General features: G+C 45.0%; 1 protein-coding gene and 1 long non-coding RNA gene across 2 annotated transcripts in view; one reads left to right on the forward strand and one right to left on the reverse strand.

Annotated features, from left to right (window-relative positions):
- The window catches only part of LOC140422076 (uncharacterized), a 329,884-nt gene that overhangs the window by 249,535 nt on the left and 62,426 nt on the right, over nt 1-17,923 (forward strand). The gene's annotated exons all lie outside the window — the stretch shown is intronic.
- LOC140422116 (uncharacterized) lies at nt 2,217-4,961 on the reverse strand. Its single transcript, XR_011947264.1, has 3 exons — nt 4,909-4,961; nt 4,347-4,572; nt 2,217-2,630 (listed from the first exon to the last, which is right to left on the reverse strand). It is a non-coding gene; the product is annotated as an uncharacterized lncRNA (long non-coding RNA).

The raw sequence follows: 17,923 nt of genomic DNA on the forward strand, positions 1-17,923 counted from the left end.
AAAGAAAGTGCAATGAGGATAAATGTACTGACAAGAGAGACCTTCAAGCTCTGATTAGCCTCAACATTTGAATCTGTCTGAATACGGGATTGTATAGAATCAGATAAAGGGATAGTCTGAAACAGTTCTATTGTATTCCTGTCTAAGATAATGAGAGGTGGTGTCAGCAATTGGGGATCCAATTAAATAAATCTATTGTCCAAATTGACCAATGATCATATTACAACAGACCCAACTCTGATGTGAGGTATTGGTCACTTTTGGGATAAAAGTAGAGGTTCTGAAGGTCTTCCTTGCTGGCCAAGTACTGAAGACTCACGAGGCCGAGTTCCAAGGAAATTACTGTCAAAGAAGGAGCCAGACTCCCGAGGCTGAATTCCACAAGAATTACTGTCAAAGAAGGAGCCAGAGAGGGTTACACTTCTACAGACCGATCACCCACTTGAAGTTGTAAAAGTCAATGTCTTAAAGTTATTCAGTAAACCTTTTTGATTTAATAAACTTATTTTTAAATTTGCTATCCAGAGAATTCTGCCTTTGTCTGAATTGGTTAAAGTCTGGTCTGAACCAAAGTGAATTTATTAAATGGTAAGTTGGGAGTGGCTGAAATCAATTGAGTTCCAGATAACATCAGGTAACATAAACCTTCAATTTAAAACTAATTTGTATAGCACCTTTCACAACCACAGGATGTCCCAAAGTGCTTTACAGCCAATGAAGTACTTTTGAAGTGTAGTCACTGTTGTAATGTAGGAAACACAGCAGCCAAATTACACACAGCAAGATCCCACACACAGCAATGTGATAATGAGCAGATGATCTGTTTTTAGTGATTTTGATTGAGGATAAATATTGACCGGGACACCAGCGATAACTCCCCTGCTCTTCTTCAAAATAGTGGCTGTAGGAACCTTTACACCCACCTGAGAGGGGCAGACGGGGCCTCAGTTTAACATCTTATTTGAAAGAAGGCTGTTCTGACAGTGCAGCACTCCCTCGGTGCTGGGACGAGGAATGTTGGAACTGGTTTTTGTCCACAGGTCCCTGACTGGGATTTGATCCCACAACCTTCTGACAGGTGAGAGAGCTGCTTACTGAGTCACGGCTCACACGATAAACAATACAAAGTTAGAAAGGGAAAGTTACCTTTTAAATCCCCCACCCTTTGCCTCCAGTGCCTAAATCTAATAATAAACCCCCCAGTATAAATAGCATGACAAATGTTGAAGTGTTGATTTGGAGACACAAGTTTTAACTTCCCATTTGAGCCTCGGGCACTTCTCTGTGTCTATTGCCCATGTCAATGACAGGCAGGAGACGGAGCTGTGGGCTGAATTGGATTGGATTGGATTTGTTTATTGTCACGTGTACTGAGGTACAATGAAACGTATTTTTCTGCGAGCAGCTCAACAGATCATTAAGTACATGGGAAGAAACGGGAAGAAACAAAAAACATAATAGGGCAACACAAGGTATACAATGTAACTACATAAGCACTGGCATCGGATGAAGCATACAGGGTATAGTGTTAATGAGGTCAGTCAGAGGGTCATTTAGGAATCTGGCAACAGCGGGAAAGAAGCTGTTTTAGAGTCTGTCCGTGCGTGTTCTCAGACTTCTGTATCTCCTGCCCGATTTAGCTGAGAATAACGGGGCCTGCGCACCAATTGGGAAACTGCCATGGGCATCGCACTAATAGAGAGACAGGAAGGTGCTGGAGGACTGACTGGGAAATGGGTCTCCAACCAATTGTTATATCAGTCACTCAGAGCTGAAGAGAAACTTGTCCCTTTAAATACATATACAGGAAAGAGGCTGCAATGAAATCTGTCCCTTTTAACCTGCACAAAAGCAGCAGGCTCAGATTCACAGGCTGCAGGAGGAGACCATTCAGCCCATCGTGCCCCTGCTATCTCTTTAAAAGGATTCTCTGATTCATCCAACTGCTCTGCCCTTTCCCCACAGCCCTGCAAATTCTTCCTTTTCAAGTATTTACTCTTTGGAAAGATACAATTGAATCTGCTTTCAGGCAGATCAGAACAACTCGCTGTGTCAAAAAATAAAATAAAATCTCATCTCCCCCTCAGGCTACTTTGCCAATTATCTTCGAGGGACTCACTTTCTGTTGAAGAGCCTGTCAACCCCTCTCACCCACTTTCCTTAAAGTGCATCAATCTAATCATGAAAAGTCCAGAAAAATCAAATATTTTTCCTGATACAAGTTTATTAATGAAACCGAACATGGTTTAAAAAAAGCAGAAAATGGCTTGAGGATCAAAGACAACCAGAGTAAAAGGATGTTCACAATGTTCTGGACCCAACTGGGTTCTCTTTGGCTCCTCTGTACCCTGTTCCTGTGACTCCCCACTTTGGGCACCGGGGCACATTCAGCCTGTTTGGGGATCGATGAGTATGGAAGCTCTACGTGTTTAGGTTTGGTGATGTCAGTACATTGTAGTAACTAAAAAGAGCGGTGATTCCATGGAGAATAGCTGGAGTCAGCCATCAGGATCAGTTAGACATCACCTCATTAACACGTTTATGTAATTAATAAATTGTACTGTACGTAAGCTCGGTGATGAAATGTCTTCAGTGGCATGTCTCTTTAAGTGTCGAATACTGTACTGTAGCTTTAAGAATTAAAAAAAACTGGTATTAAGGTCAGGAAGGGGTCAGATTACCAGCTATTCCCGGACACCCTGTTTGATACAAGTTTTAGTTCATCGTTAGAAGAGGCTTCAAGCTGATTGCTTCAATTTGTTGTGGGGAAGCTGGTAACACTTTTCCCATTGGTCAAGAGTCAGAAATATTTGATGAAAAAGTTGTTTGTTTTGATCAACAGCTGCACAGATTCAGGTTCAATGTCACAAAGTTACCTTCAACAAGGTCTATTCAGTAACTGGTGTCCATGCTGACTGTAGAACAATCCAGTCAGTCCCATTCCCCCTCGATGTCCCCGTTCCCCTGCAAGTTTATTTCCTTCCAGTGCCCATCAATTTCATTTTGAAATTGGTCATTATCTCCAATTCCTCCACCCCCTTGGGCAGAGAGTTCCAGGTCATTACCACTCGCTGTGTAAAAATATTCTCCCTCACACAGGGTGCTCTCGGGGGGAGTGGGTGGGAGTGGGGAAGATCTTGGAAACTTACCAGGTGATGCAGGAGGAGGAGGAGGCCTCGGTGGTGGAGTTGAAAGGTAAGTGGGAGGAGGAGTTGGGAGAGGAGATCGAAGAGGGGACGTGGGCAGATGCCCTAGGGAGGGTGAACTCTTCCTCTTCATGCGCGAGGCTCAGCCTCATACAGTTTAAGGTGCTGCACAGGGTACACATGACCGGGACAAGGATGAGCAGGTTCTTTGGGGGTGAGGACAGGTGTGTTAGGGGCTCAGGGAGCCCAGCAAATCACACCCATATGTTCTGGGCATGCCCAGCGCTGGAGGAATTTTAGAAGGGCGTAGCGAGGACGGTGTCGAGGGTGGTAGGACCCAGGTCAAACCGGGCTGGGGGCTCGCAATATTTGGGGTGGCAGAGGAGCCGGGAGTGCAGGAGGCGAAAGAGGCCGGAATTCTGGCCTTTGCGTCCCTGGTAGCCCGCCGAAGGATTCTCCTTCAGTGGAAAGATACGAGGCCCCCAAGCGTGGAATCCTGGATCAGCGATATGGCAGGGTTCATTAAATTGGAGAGGTTGAAATTCGCCTTGAGGGTCGGTACAAGGGTTCTTTAGGCGGTGGCGACCGTTCTTAGACTTTCTGGCAGAACGCTAGACATTGGTCAATGGCAGCAGCAGCTCGGGGGGTGGGGGGGGGGGGGGTTACTTTATTTTTGTTTATGTTATTTACACTGGAAGGGTCTGAGGGATTGTATACACCTGTTGTCTTAAGTCGGGGTGTTAATGTTAATTTATTATTCAGGTACGGGGGGGGGGAGGGGTTTGGGGGGTTGCTTTTTTTAGATTGTGTTTTGTACTTAACCCTGTTGGGTTCTTTTTTCTTTCTCATTTTGTTCTGGATATTTTATGAAAACCTTTAATAAAAATTATTTTTTAAAAAAATTTTTTAAAAATATTCTCCCTCACATCCCCCTGAAACACTTACCCAAAACCTGAAATCTGTGTCCCCCTCATCCTTGTCCCATCAGCTAATGGGAATAGCTTTTCTTTATCCACCTTACCTAACTCTATCATAACCTTGTCCCCCTCTATCAAATCTCCCCACAACCTCCTTTGCTCCAAGGTGAACAACCCCTGCCTGACATCGATAATAAAGAATAAACAAACAGAATATGTTAATACCTGGGATCAGATGGGAATGTTTGATTGTCCTGGACAGAAAGGAATTGGAATAACTCACCTTGGATGTAGTTAACTGGAATGTAACAATCTGGTGTCCACCTATATTCCAGTGAGATTCAGGGACTTGTAGATGAGATGAATAAGTTGCCTTTTTCTTGATAATATTTTGATCATTTGCCTCTGAAACCTTAAAAGGAAAACCATGGGTGGGATTCTCTGTCCCGCTGCACCAGTTGTATATGCGCCGCCCCTGCTGGCAGCGGGATTGTCCGACCTGGGAGTCCCTGAATGAATAAGGAGAGATCACAAACAGCAGTTCTTAAAGATACACTGTTAACCCAGCAAATCAAAGTTCCAACTATCCCACATCAAGAACATGATACAGGGAGTTCAACGCAAATCTGGTTCATTGGACTTAAATCCAGAGCATTAAACTACAGCCCAGTTACAGTGGTCTCTAACATCAGCAAAAACGAGCCCCAACCTTTCAAATGAATAAGGTTTGGTCCTGAACAGCAGCAACAAGAGCAGAAACCTTCTCCCTCTTAACCAATAAATCTCTGTCACCCACACACTCGCTATTGATTGTGACACTAATTCATCCCACTATGTTATCTTACTTTTCCCCAATTCTCCTCCCCTAAAGGTGGTGACTCTCGGGTTCAGTTTCACATTCACCCATTGCCCTTCCCAATATGTCATCTAGGTATCTAAATCTTTACACCTGAAGTTAAGAAACTGTTTTACTAAGGGGGGCGTCACAATCAAATCCAGTGACCACCCATATGTACGTTGTGTCAGAGTGACGCTATTCATTCCAATCCCAGGAGACTGGGCTCCGGGTGAGCAATGGCGGACGGGCCTCCCACAATGCCGCACGATGGGTAAACCGCTCTATCCGCCGCACGGGCGGACAGCCCGGGACTGCATGAGGGGCAGCTGCGCATGTGCAGGATAGTGCTAATCCCATTGGCCAAATTGTCCGCGTTCCAAAGTCAAAAGTTCTTCCAGCGCCACGTGACATCGTTGCCCATTGTTTTCAGGCTGCCGGCAACCAATGGAAAATATTGGAGAACCGGAAGGACTCTGGTCCTCCAGCCAATCAGAGCGCGGTTTTGTTTGAACAAAGATTGACCTTCACACAGACTGAAACCTCCTTCTGTCTCCAACATCTGTGAGTAAAAGACTTTATTTTCTCTCCTTTCCATTCATTTTCTTATTCTGACCTTCAATTGGTGATTTGCAGCAATTGAAGGGGACGAAAGGGAATCGAGTCTGTATGTTAACCACATTTTTAGATGTGGAGATGCTGGCGTTGGACTGGGATGAGCACAGTAAGAAGTCTGGGACCTGGGATTCATGTCGCATTACATTCATCCCCCACCATCTGGCCTGCGAAATCCTACCAACTGTCGTGGCTTGAGACAATTCACACCTCTTTAACCTGGGGTTACCCCATCTCTGGATCTGTAAAGATTTAATCACCTGCTAATGCTCGTATTCCAAGCATTGTCTGGCACCTTTGAATCTGTCTATATATATATGTTTCTGGAACATACCTCTTCATTCACCTGAGGAAGGAGCAGCGCTCCGAAAGCTAGTGACATTGAAACAAACCTGTTGGACTTTAACCTGGTGTTGTCAGACTTCTTACTGCACATTTTTAGAGGCAGAACACATTTTTTAGAGGCAGTCTGGTAGCATAGTGGTTAGCATAGTTACTTCACAGCTCCAGGGTACCAGGTTCGATTCCCAGCTTGGGTTGCTGTCTGTGCGGAGTCCATACAGTCTCCCCGTTCCTGCGTGGGTTTCCTCTGGGTGCTCCGGTTTCCTCCCACAGTCCAAAGATGCAGAATCATAGAATTTACAGTCCAGAAGGAGGCCATTCAGCCCATCGAGTCTGCATCAGCCCTTGGAAAGGGGACCCTACCTAAGCCCACTCCTCCACCCTATCCCCGTAACCCAGTAATCGCATCAACTCTTTTTGGACACTAAGGGCAATTTATCATGGCCAATCCACCTAACCTGCACATCTTTGGACTGCGTGAGGAAACCGGAGCACCCGGAGGAAACCCACGCAGACACGGGGAGAACATGCAAACTCTGCACAGACAGTGACCCAAGCCAGGAATCGAACCTGGGACTCTGGAGTGGTGAAGCAATTGTGCTGACAACTGTGGTACCATGCTGCCGTGTCGGTTAGGTGGATTGGCCATGCTAAATTGCCCTTAGTGTCTAAAAAGATTAAGTGGGGGTTACTGGGTGACAGTTACGGGGACAGGGTAGAGACGTGGGCTTGAGTAGGGTGCTCTATGTAAGGACCGGTGCAGACTCGATGGGCCAAATGGCCTCCTTCTGCGCAGTAGATTCTATAGTTTTTAGTCCAGTAATATAGACATATATCTGTCTGAATCTCGATCCTGTACTGAAAGTGATAACTTTTGTACATTGTTTTTCCAGGATATTAGAAGAGGAAGAATTACAGACAGAAATCTCAAATGTCATGTCTCGATCTGATAAGATTCACTCGTTTCCTTGCGACCGGCATATCATCAGCCTTTGAAGGCGGGAAGGAGAAATGTTTTCTGTTCTGTCTGCTTCAAAAGATTTTAATCATCAGTGTGACTGGAAAAGCACCAAGACACACACACTCGAGTGAGTGTTCCAGTTCACTGACTGTGGAAAGAGCTTTAACTAATTAAAAAGCAGAAGAAATTTATCACATTCTTCACAGCGGGGAAAGACCGTACACGTGTTCTGTGTGTGGATGACATTTGAACTGATTGTCCAACCTGCAGAGTCACAAATGCATCCACATCATGAAGAAAGTGTGCAAATGTGGTGGCTGGGAAGGGTTTCAGATCTCCATCTGTGCTGGAAACGCATCGTCGCATTCACACCGGAGAGAGGCCGTTCACCTGCTCTCTATGTGGGAAGGGATTCACAGCCCCATCTAAGTTGGAAATTCTTTGCCGCAGTCACACTGGGGAAAGGCCGTTCACCTGTCCTCAATGTGGGAAGGGATCAGTCATTCATCCAACTTACAGACACACTGACGAGTTCATACTGGGGAGAGGCTCTTCACCTGCATTGAGTGTGGAAAAGAATTCAATCGGTCAACTTATCTACAGATACACAAGCGAGTTCACACCGGTGAGAGGCCATTCACCTGCTCAAGTTGTGGGCAGAGATTTAGGAATTCTTCCAACTTAGTTACACATCAGCGGGTACACACTGGGGAGGCCATCCGTCTGCTCTGAGTGTGGGAAGAGATTCAGTGATGTATCGGCCCTGCGGACACCAGCGAGTTCACACTGGGGAGGGGCCATTCACCTGCTCCATGTGTAAGCAGTGATTCACTCAGTCATCCAGCCTGCTTGTACACCAGGTCACTCACACTAATGAAAGACCCTTTAAATGCTCGGAATGTGGGAAGGGCTTCAAAAATGCTGCAGTTCTGAGGGTCCACCAGCGTATTCACACCGAGAACAAACCATTTAGCTGCTCTCACTGCGCAAAGAGATTTAAAATGTCGTCCGGCATTCTGAGACATCGGCGAGTTCACACCGGGGAGAGCCTGTTCACCTGCACGGAGTGTGGGAAGGGATTGACTCACTCACGCCACCTGCTGACACACCACGAGTTCACAAGTGATGACAATGGTTGGATTCAGATGCGCTTCTGCTTTCAATTGGAGAGACTGGAGGTGATGAAATTTCTCTCTTTAGTATGTAGGTTTATGAGGGTAGAGAATGGAGCCACTCGGAACCAGGCCATGCTGGCTCTGCGTAGAGTAAACCAGTCAGTTCTATTTCCACGTTCTATCCCTATATCTCTGCAGGTATATTTCCCTAAAGTACTGATCCAAGTTCCATTTATAACCATCCTGTCATCCAGGCTTCTCCCGGCCTCATAGGAAATGGGTTCCAGCTCATTACTACTCGGTTTAAATGCACACGAAGCTCAGAGTGCACAGGAGGCCATTCCGCCCAACCGGCTCATGCTTTGGCTGAGCTATCCAATTAAAACCATCACCCTGCAATTTTCCTGTCCGTTCAAGAATCTGTCCAGTTCCCTTTTGAAAGACAACAGTTGAAACTGCTTCTTGCGTTGTTTTCAGGCGCACATTCCAAATCACAACAACTCGCTGTGTTTTTAAGCAAATCATTCAGGACACAGTGTTTGGATTTTCACAAGAGTTTTCAAAATGGTGACAATTATATGGGTATCACAGAAATTGAAGAGTGAAATTTTATTAATCATCTTGATGAAGGAATTGAGTGTAATATATCTAATTCCTGGACAACTTAAAATTTTGCACATGACGTCCTAAAATGTTTCACAGCCAATGAAGTGTAATCACCGTTGTAATTTAGCAAACTGTATGTAGGCTTCGGTAATCAATCACTTAAATAACGTATTCGCTGTCATAAAGAACAAGGTCAAGGAAGCTAACATAGATGTATGTATTTTTAAAAATAATACCTAAATGTTCTGAGAAACAGCAGAGACACCAGATATTATTTAAACGAAGAGAATATTTCCTAATTTTAATAAACTGCATGACATCATATTCTGTCAAATTCTGTGTCAAGAATAAGGCTCATTGCTGAATCCATTCAAGATTAGTAAGAAAAAAAACTATTATTTTCCACAAATTGTTTTTTTGAACCATCGGATCTTATATTAACCAAATGTATTAATTGAAGATTAGTGTATTAATTAACTACTAGTCAACTCATCACCGCTCGTGGCTGTGCAGCCTCTATTGTGCCTGTAATGAAGCAGGACAGGACTATACGCATTTACAGAGATTTTAAAACAACCATCAATCCGTTTTTTTATGTGCGGATCAATAACTGCTACTGTTGATTGAGGTTTTGTTCATCGGCCTAGCAGGAGGACAGAAACTCAGTAAAATTTACCTATCGCAGGCTTACCTGCAAATGAATGTTGAGGCTGAATCTCCACATTTGCTCACCATTCTAAGAGAAGGCAGCTAAGAATGTGGAGGCTATCATGGAGGATCCATGATCAATGAATGTAACACAGTTAAGATCATTCCTCAGGTTAATTAACCAATATGAGAAATTTGATTCAAAACCCTGCTTAAACCATGACCTAATTTGTTGTGCATAAAACAGGCATAGCAATGGACAGCAGAGTGTGAAAAAGCACATCAGTCAGTTAAAGAAACACTGAAGTATTCAGGAGCGTTGGTCCATTTCAACCCAAAGTTACCACCACAACTTACCAATGGTGTCTCCCCGTACGGTGTTGGGATGGTGGTGTCACACATACCACCTTCAGGGGAAGAAAGACCAATAGCTTCTGTCACATACCTTAACAAGTGCTGAATCAGATTACGTCCAGTTGGAGAAGGAGGCACTGAGTATTATTTATGGTGCGAGAAGATTTCACCAATATCTCTGTGGTCGTCACTTCACATTGCTAACGGCCCACAGGCCCTTAACTATTTTGGGCCACAAAAGGTTTTCTTTCATTGGCAGCAGGGAGACTTCAACCATGGTGTTACACATTGACTTTGCAGGGCCATACGAGGGGCACATGTTGATGGTTGTCATAGATACACACTCCAAATGGCCTGAGGTGGTCCTAATGAAATCAACTGCGGAACAAACCATCGAAAATCTCGATGTGATTTTCCCGCCAGATTTGGGACACTAGAACAAATTGTGAGTGATAATGGTCCACAATTCACAGCTCAGGAGTTTGAGAACTATCTAATGATGAGTGGTATCCAACGCTTAAAATCAGCACCTTACCACCCATCCACAAATGGTTCAGCCGAAAGGTTTGTCCAGTCCATGAAGATGCACTGAAAACCTTCAAGGACCAAGTTTCATTAAATTGCCGACTAAACAGTTTCTTGGCAACGTCTCGCAACACACACGACCACTCAGTTCCCCAGCTTTACTACGACTGAAGAGGAAGCTGAGAATGACATCTGATCAACATTTCCCCTGGAGACATCTGAGATAGTGGAACACAATCAGCAGTCACAAACCTGAAGAAGAGAAAGGAATCCCAAAAGATGCTTTTTTGGACTAGGAGAGCAGGTTTTGGTCTGCAGCTGCTCCACCAGCGAGAAGAGGGTCCCTGTAACTGTGTTGTCTGAAACTGGCCCTGTCTCCTACACTGTGCAAACTGAAGATGAGCGAGTGTGGAGACGACACAGATCAGTTGTTAGTGACACCCATCAATGTGCCAGTACCGTGTGAGCTAGAACTACCTCAGGATGAACCGCCATCCATACTACCCGATCATGTGACTGCGACTTCTGGTCAATCCGCAGAAACCGAGATTGCTGAAGAACCCCTTGCTGCTCCTAATCTTCTGTCTGCAAAAGAGACTATAACACCTTCCAGGGGATAGACATCTTCTGAAGACCAGGAGAGGACATCAAAGGGTCCGAAGAAACAAATCCCTTAAGTGAGCAGGCAACCAGTGCAGAATAGACACAGGCTAGATCGTCTTTTCTATTGACTGTATAATTCTTTGCCTGCCCTTGTGTATATGTTTTGATGATGATGTAAATGTAGTTTTTTTGATTGGATTGGATTTATTATTGTCACATGTATTAAGATACAGTGAAAAGTATTGTTTCTTGCATGCAGTATAAACAATGCATACCGTAAATAGGGAAGGAAGGAGAGACTGCAGAATATAATGTTACGTTGTCGCAAGATGTAGAGAAAAGATCAACTTAATACAGTGATGGGGCGTAACGTGGCCAAGTGGTTAGCACTGGGACTACGGCGCTGAGGACCCGGATTCGAATCCCGGCCCTGGGTCACTGTCCGTGTGGAGTTTGCACATTCTGTGCCTGCTTTGGTTTCACCCCCACAACCCAAAGATGTTCAGGTTAGGTGGATTGGCCACGCTAAATTGCCCCTTAATTGGAAAAATAAAATGGGGTACTCTAAATTTATTTTAAAAAAATTTTTAAAACGTAATACAGTGGTTGAAGCTTTCTTAACCGGCCGAATTTTACAGGGGTCGGTTCTACTCAGTTTTGTCCCGGGCGCTCAGACGTTCACTGAAGGCGCAGAATTTTAGGGCAGCCCGATTTTGTGTAGCAGCAAACACCAAAAGGTTCATAAGTGTAAATAGCATGTGGGATCAGCCAAACATGACCTCGGAAAAAGAGGAAAGAGAAAGGGAAGTGGAATGAGTCGGGTGATGGGTTAAATACATTCTGCATCCCAGTACCAAACTGTGGAGCAGGCTCCCCTCAATAAGTTCACAGCTGATCTGATTGTAACCTCAACTCCTCATTCCTACCGACCCCCCGATAACCTTTCACTCCCTTGCTTATCAAGAATCTATCCAGCACTGCCTTCAAGATGGTCAAATCGAGGATTTGGATTCTCACCAGCTGATTATGGGAGGGCTGGTGGGGATTTCAATTGTATAAGGGAGCCAAGGTTGGATAGGTTCAGCCCTAATTTTCACAGTAACTTCATTGCAGCGTTAATGTCAGCCTACTTGTGACACTAATAAGACAGAGGAGCCGAATTAGGCCACTCGGCCCATCGAGTCTGCTCTGCCATTCAATCATGGTTGATATTTTCTCATCCCCATTCTCCTGCCTTCTCCCCATAACCCCTGATCCCCTTATTAATCAAGAACCTATCTATCTCTGTCTTAAAGACACTCAGTGATTTGGCTTTGATTGATAATGTCCAATTAAATTCGCTACCTTGATGGTGGGGCTTGTCCCTACCGGCCATGTCGTTGGTGTCCGAGGCACGTGGGCCTTCCCAAATGAGGAAAACTCAAATGCGGCAAAGAGTTCCACAGATTCACCACCTCTGGCTGAAGAAATTCCTCCCCACATTTGTTTTAAAGGATCGTCCCTTTAGTCTGAGATTGTGTCCTCTGGTTCTAGTTTTTCCCACAAATGGAAACATCCTCTCCATGTCCACTCTATCCAGGCCTCGCAGTATCCTGTACGTTTCAATAAGATCCCCCCTGATCCTTCCAAACTCCAATGAGTACAGACCCAGAGTCCTCAACTATTCCTCATTCGATAAATAAAGGGTTGAGCAAGGTAAATGGGCTAAATGGCCGACTGCAGCTCCTATTTGTTCTGATCTCTGTGTCCAGGACAGGAAGCAGTGAGCAGGGATCTGTCAATCAGCCTGAATCAGCACCTTCAGGAGAATTGGGAGGGTGAATATTAGATACAGTGAGTGGAGGGAGAGTGTGTGGGACGGAGATTTACAGCTTTTGGGGAATGAGATTTCATGAGGTCCTGCAGCAGGAGTTCAGGGAGCTAGGCAGAAAGTTAAAGGACAGGACCTCGAGGGTTGTAATCTCGGGATTACTCCCTGTGCCACGTGCCAGTGAGGCTAGAAATAGGAAGATAGAGCAGACAAACACGTGGCTAAACAGCTGGTGTAGGAGGGAGGGTTTCCGTTTTCTGGACCACTGGGAGCTCTTCCGGGGCAGGTGTGACCTGTATAAGATGGACGGGTTGCATCTAAACCGGAGAGGCATAAATATCCTGGCCGCGAGGTTTGCTAGTGTCACACGGGAGGGTTTAAACTAGTATGGCAGGGGGGTGGGTACGGGAGCAATAGGTCAGAAGGTGAGAGCATTGAGGGAGAACTAGGGAATAGGGACAGTGTGGCTCTGAGGCAGAGCAGACGGGGAAAGGTTGCTGAACACAGCGGGTCTGGTGGCCTGAAGTGCATATGTTTTAATGCAAGGAGCATTACGGGTAAGGCAGATGAACTTAGAGCTTGGATTACTACTTGGAACTATGATGTTATTGCCATTACAGAGACCTGGTTGAGGGAAGGGCAGGATTGGCAGCTAAACGTTCCAGGATTTAGATGTTTCAGGCGGGATAGAGGGGGATGTAAAAGGGGAGGCGGAGTTGCGCTACTTGTTCGGGAGAATATCACAGCTATACTGCGAGAGGACACCTCAGAGGGCAGTGAGGCTATATGGGTAGAGATCAGGAATAAGAAGGGTGCAGTCACAATGTTGGGGGTATACTACAGGCCTCCCAACAGCCAGCGGGAGATAGAGGAGCAGATAGGTAGACAGATTTTGGAAAAGAGTAAAAACAACAGGGTTGTGGTGATGGGAGACTTCAACTACCCCAATATTGACTGGGACTCACTTAGTGCCAGGGGCTTAGACGGGGCGGAGTTTGTAAGGAGCATCCAGGAGGGCTTCTTAAAACAATATGTAAACAGTCCAACTAGGGAAGGGGCGGTACTGGACCTGGTATTGGGGAATGAGCCCGGCCAGGTGGTAGATGTTTCAGTAGGGGAGCATTTCGGTAACAGTGACCACAATTCAGTAAGTTTTAAAGTACTGGTGGACAAGGATAAGAGTGGTCCGAGGATGAATGTGCTAAATTGGGGGAAGGCTAATTATGACAATATTAGGCGGGAACTGAAGAACATAGATTGGGGGCGGATGTTTGAGGGCAAATCAACATCTGACATGTGGGAGGCTTTCAAGTGTCAGTTGAAGGGAATACAGGACAGGCATGTTCCTGTGAGGAAGAAAGATAAATACGGCAATTTTCGGGAACCTTGGATGACGAGTGATATTGTAGGCCTCGTCAAAAAGAAAAAGGAGGCATTTGTCAGGGCTAAAAGGCTGGGAACAGACGAAGCCTGTGTGGCATATAAGGAAAGTAGGAAGGAACTTAAGCAAGGAGTCAGGAGGGCTAGAAGGGGTCATGAAAAGTCATTGGCAAATAGGGTTAAGGAAAATCCCAAGGCTTTTTACACGTACATAAAAAGCAAGAGGGTAGCCAGGGAAAGGGTTGGCCCACTGAAGGATAGGCAAGGGAATCTATGTGTGGAGCCAGAGGAAATGGGCGAGGTACTAAATGAATACTTTGCATCAGTATTCACCAAAGAGAAGGAATTGGTAGATGTTGAGTCTGGAGAAGGGGGTGTAGATAGCCTGGGTCACATTGTGATCCAAAAAGACGAGGTGTTGGGTGTCTTAAAAAATATTAAGGTAGATAAGTCCCCAGGGCCTGATGGGATCTACCCCAGAATACTGAAGGAGGCTGGAGAGGAAATTGCTGAGGCCTTGACAGAAATCTTTGGATCCTCGCTGTCTTCAGGGGATGTCCCGGAGGACTGGAGAATAGCCAATGTTGTTCCTCTGTTTAAGAAGGGTAGCAAGGATAATCCCGGGAACTACAGGCCGGTGAGCCTTACTTCAGTGGTAGGGAAATTACTGGAGAGAATTCTTCGAGACAGGATCTACTCCCATTTGGAAGCAAATGGACGTATTAGTGAGAGGCAGCACGGTTTTGTGAAGGTGAGGTCGTGTCTCACTAACTTGATAGAGTTTTTCGAGGAGGTCACTAAGATGATTGATGCAGGTAGGGCAGTGGATGTTGTCTACATGGACTTCAGTAAGGCCTTTGACAAGGTCCCTCATGGTAGACTAGTACAAAAGGTGAAGTCACACGGGATCAGGGGTGAGCTGGCAAGGTGGATTCAGAACTGGCTAGGCCATAGAAGGCAGAGGGTAGCAATGGAGGGATGCTTTTCTAATTGGAGGGCTGTGACCAGTGGTGTTCCACAGGGATCAGTGCTGGGACCTTTGCTGTTTGTAGTATATATAAATGATTTGGAGGAAAATGTAACTGGTCTGATTAGTAAGTTTGCAGACGACACAAAGGTTGGTGGAATTGCGGATAGCGATGAGGACTGTCTGAGGATACAGCAGGATTTAGATTGTCTGGAGACTTGGGCGGAGAGATGGCAGATGGAGTTTAATCCGGACAAATGTGAGGTAATGCATTTTGGAAGGGCTAATGCAGGTAGGGAATATACAGTGAATGGTAGAACCCTCAAGAGTATTGAAAGTCAAAGAGATCTAGGAGTACAGGTCCACAGGTCATTGAAAGGGGCAACACAGGTGGAGAAGGTAGTCAAGAAGGCATACGGCATGCTTGCCTTCATTGGCCGGGGCATTGAGTATAAGAATTGGCAAGTCATGTTGCAGCTGTATAGAACCTTAGTTAGGCCACACTTGGAGTATAGTGTTCAATTCTGGTCGCCACACTACCAGAAGGATGTGGAGGCTTTAGAGAGGGTGCAGAAGAGATTTACCAGAATGTTGCCTGGTATGGAGGGCATAAGCTATGAGGAGCGATTGAATAAACTCGGTTTGTTCTCTCTGGAACGAAGGAGGTTGAGGGGCGACCTGATAGAGGTCTACAAAATTATGAGGGGCATAGACAGAGTGGATAGTCAGAGGCTTTTCCCCAGGGTAGAGGGGCAATTACTAGGGGGCATAGGTTTAAGGTGAGAGGGGCAAGGTTTAGAGTAGATGTACGAGGCAAGTTTTTTACGCAGAGGGTAGTGGGTGCCTGGAACTCGCTACCGGAGGAGGTAGTGGAAGCAGGGACGATAGGGACATTTAAGGGGCATCTTGACAAATATATGAATAGGATGGGAATAGAAGGATACGGACCCAGGAAGTGTAGAAGATTGTAGTTTAGTCGGGCAGTATGGTCGGCGCGGGCTTGGAGGGCCGAAGGGCCTGTTCCTGTGCTGTACATTTCTTTGTTCTTTGAGATATAAGAATGTTCCAGAGAAACTAGAACTGTCTGTTCGGAGTTTCTCTCCTGTACTGACAGAGATGTATTTTGTAAATTGTTTTTCCAGGATATTAGAAAAGGAGGAATTACGGTCAGAAATCCCAAACATCACATCTTGATCTGACAGAGTCACTTGATTCTTTGGGCACACACACCCGAGTGAGAGTGTTCCAGAGCACTGACTGTGGAAAGAGCTTCAACCAGTTACAGAGCTTCACAGTGGGGAGGGACTGTACACATGTTCTCTGTATGAGTAAGGCTTCAATTGTCTAACCTGGAGAGACACAAGGAGACCCAAAACATGGAGAAACAGTGGAAATGCCGGGACTGTGGGAAGGGATTCAAAGCCCCATCTGCACTGGAAGCTCATCGGCGCATTCACACTGGGGGAGGCCATTCAGCTGCTCTCAGTGTGGGAAGAGATTCAATCAATCAGCCAGCCTGACGTCCCACCGGCGAGTTCACACGGAGGAGAAGCCGTTCACCTGCTCTCAGTGTGGGAAGGGATTCAGACATTTATCCACCCTGCGGAGACATCAGCCAGTTCACCCCGGGGAGTGAGCATTCACCTGCACTCAATGTGGGAAGGGATTCTGTGTTCCCTTGTACCTGCTGAGACACCAACAAGGTCACAAGTGATTACAGGGGTTGGATTCTGCTGTTATTGTTGCTATTCTCAATTACACCCAGAACAGCATTGTGTTCATTCTGTCAGTTGGTCAATGGGGAGGGTCGGAGGGTTTCGTTCTGCTGGACTGGCCGGTCTCACGACTTTGCCTCCAGTGGGCTGATGCTCTTGAGCCTTGTGGCAAATATTTGGCTTCAAATTTCACAAGGATCACAGAGTGAAAGGGTGTTTGGAAGGTAGATGACAGATAGTTCCTGTTTCTATTTGGAACCCCAAAGCATGCAGGTTTAGATGAAGATAGGCTATGGTGGTTACATTGTGGTTACATGGTTCTGTCTCAGAAGGAAACGGTCAAGCTATGAGAGGCAAGTTGATTGGGAACTTACAATAAAATGTGTAATGATACATAGGCAATCGCATTTAAGGAATTATCACATATTTACATAAAATATAGATTCCTTTAAGAAACAAAAATCCAACAGGAATAGTGACGCAACCGTGGCTAACAAGAAAAATTAAAGATTCCATTAGGTCAAAGGAAGAGGCTCATTGATCGATTACAGATTTATTGCTTCACTGATTTATTGGTATCTTGAAGAATCGATGCAGTATAATTCTTAAATTCAGTATACATACAGACAGAAAATGGAATATTCACAATGCAAAGTCATTGTTTCAGATAAAAATATGAGAATTGCTGCACAGGAACTTAATATGTATCAGAATCTAACACGGTTTCTAGAAAAGTTGCATAAAAGCCCTCGTAATGAATAAAACATTGTTCTACAAATACATCTAGTAATGAAAAAGTATCGCAGCCTGAGCAACAGAAACATTTACAAAATGTAGCAAAGGCTTAGCAACAAGCAAGGTTATTGCAGAACACCTTATCTTCAGAGGATTGGTACACGTGGCGGGAGCATGTAGATATTTAATTAATTTGATAGACATTAATGAATCTTAAGTAATGACCATTGCCTGGATGACAAATCATGTTCCATGTGACAGAGAGTTTTTAAAATAAATCAGGAAGCATCAGCTGAGAATTTGAAACCAATCGGGGTGAGACCATTGACAAGAATTTATTTAAGAATAAAGTTTCATGATTAAAGTTTGTTCTGTATTCATGCTTTAAGAAATTCTGAACCATCTATTGATTTCCTAATATTTTCTTATGTTTTCGTTCAACTGTCTTTATTATGTTTTGATGTATTCCTTGATCTGAATTTGATTTATTTTTATAGAAGAGAATCAAGGGGGATAATTAGCAATAAAGTTGTATTTTTGGACACCTCCAATCAACCAGATCTTGGGGTCATTTTTGAAGATAAAATACGAGATCTTATCACTCATATAGTTGCCAAAATAAGTGGAACCCAGAGGATTGGGAACTTGT

The sequence above is a fragment of the Scyliorhinus torazame genome, chromosome 5 (assembly GCF_047496885.1).
Source record: "Scyliorhinus torazame isolate Kashiwa2021f chromosome 5, sScyTor2.1, whole genome shotgun sequence".
Classification (NCBI taxonomy): domain Eukaryota; kingdom Metazoa; phylum Chordata; class Chondrichthyes; order Carcharhiniformes; family Scyliorhinidae; genus Scyliorhinus; species Scyliorhinus torazame.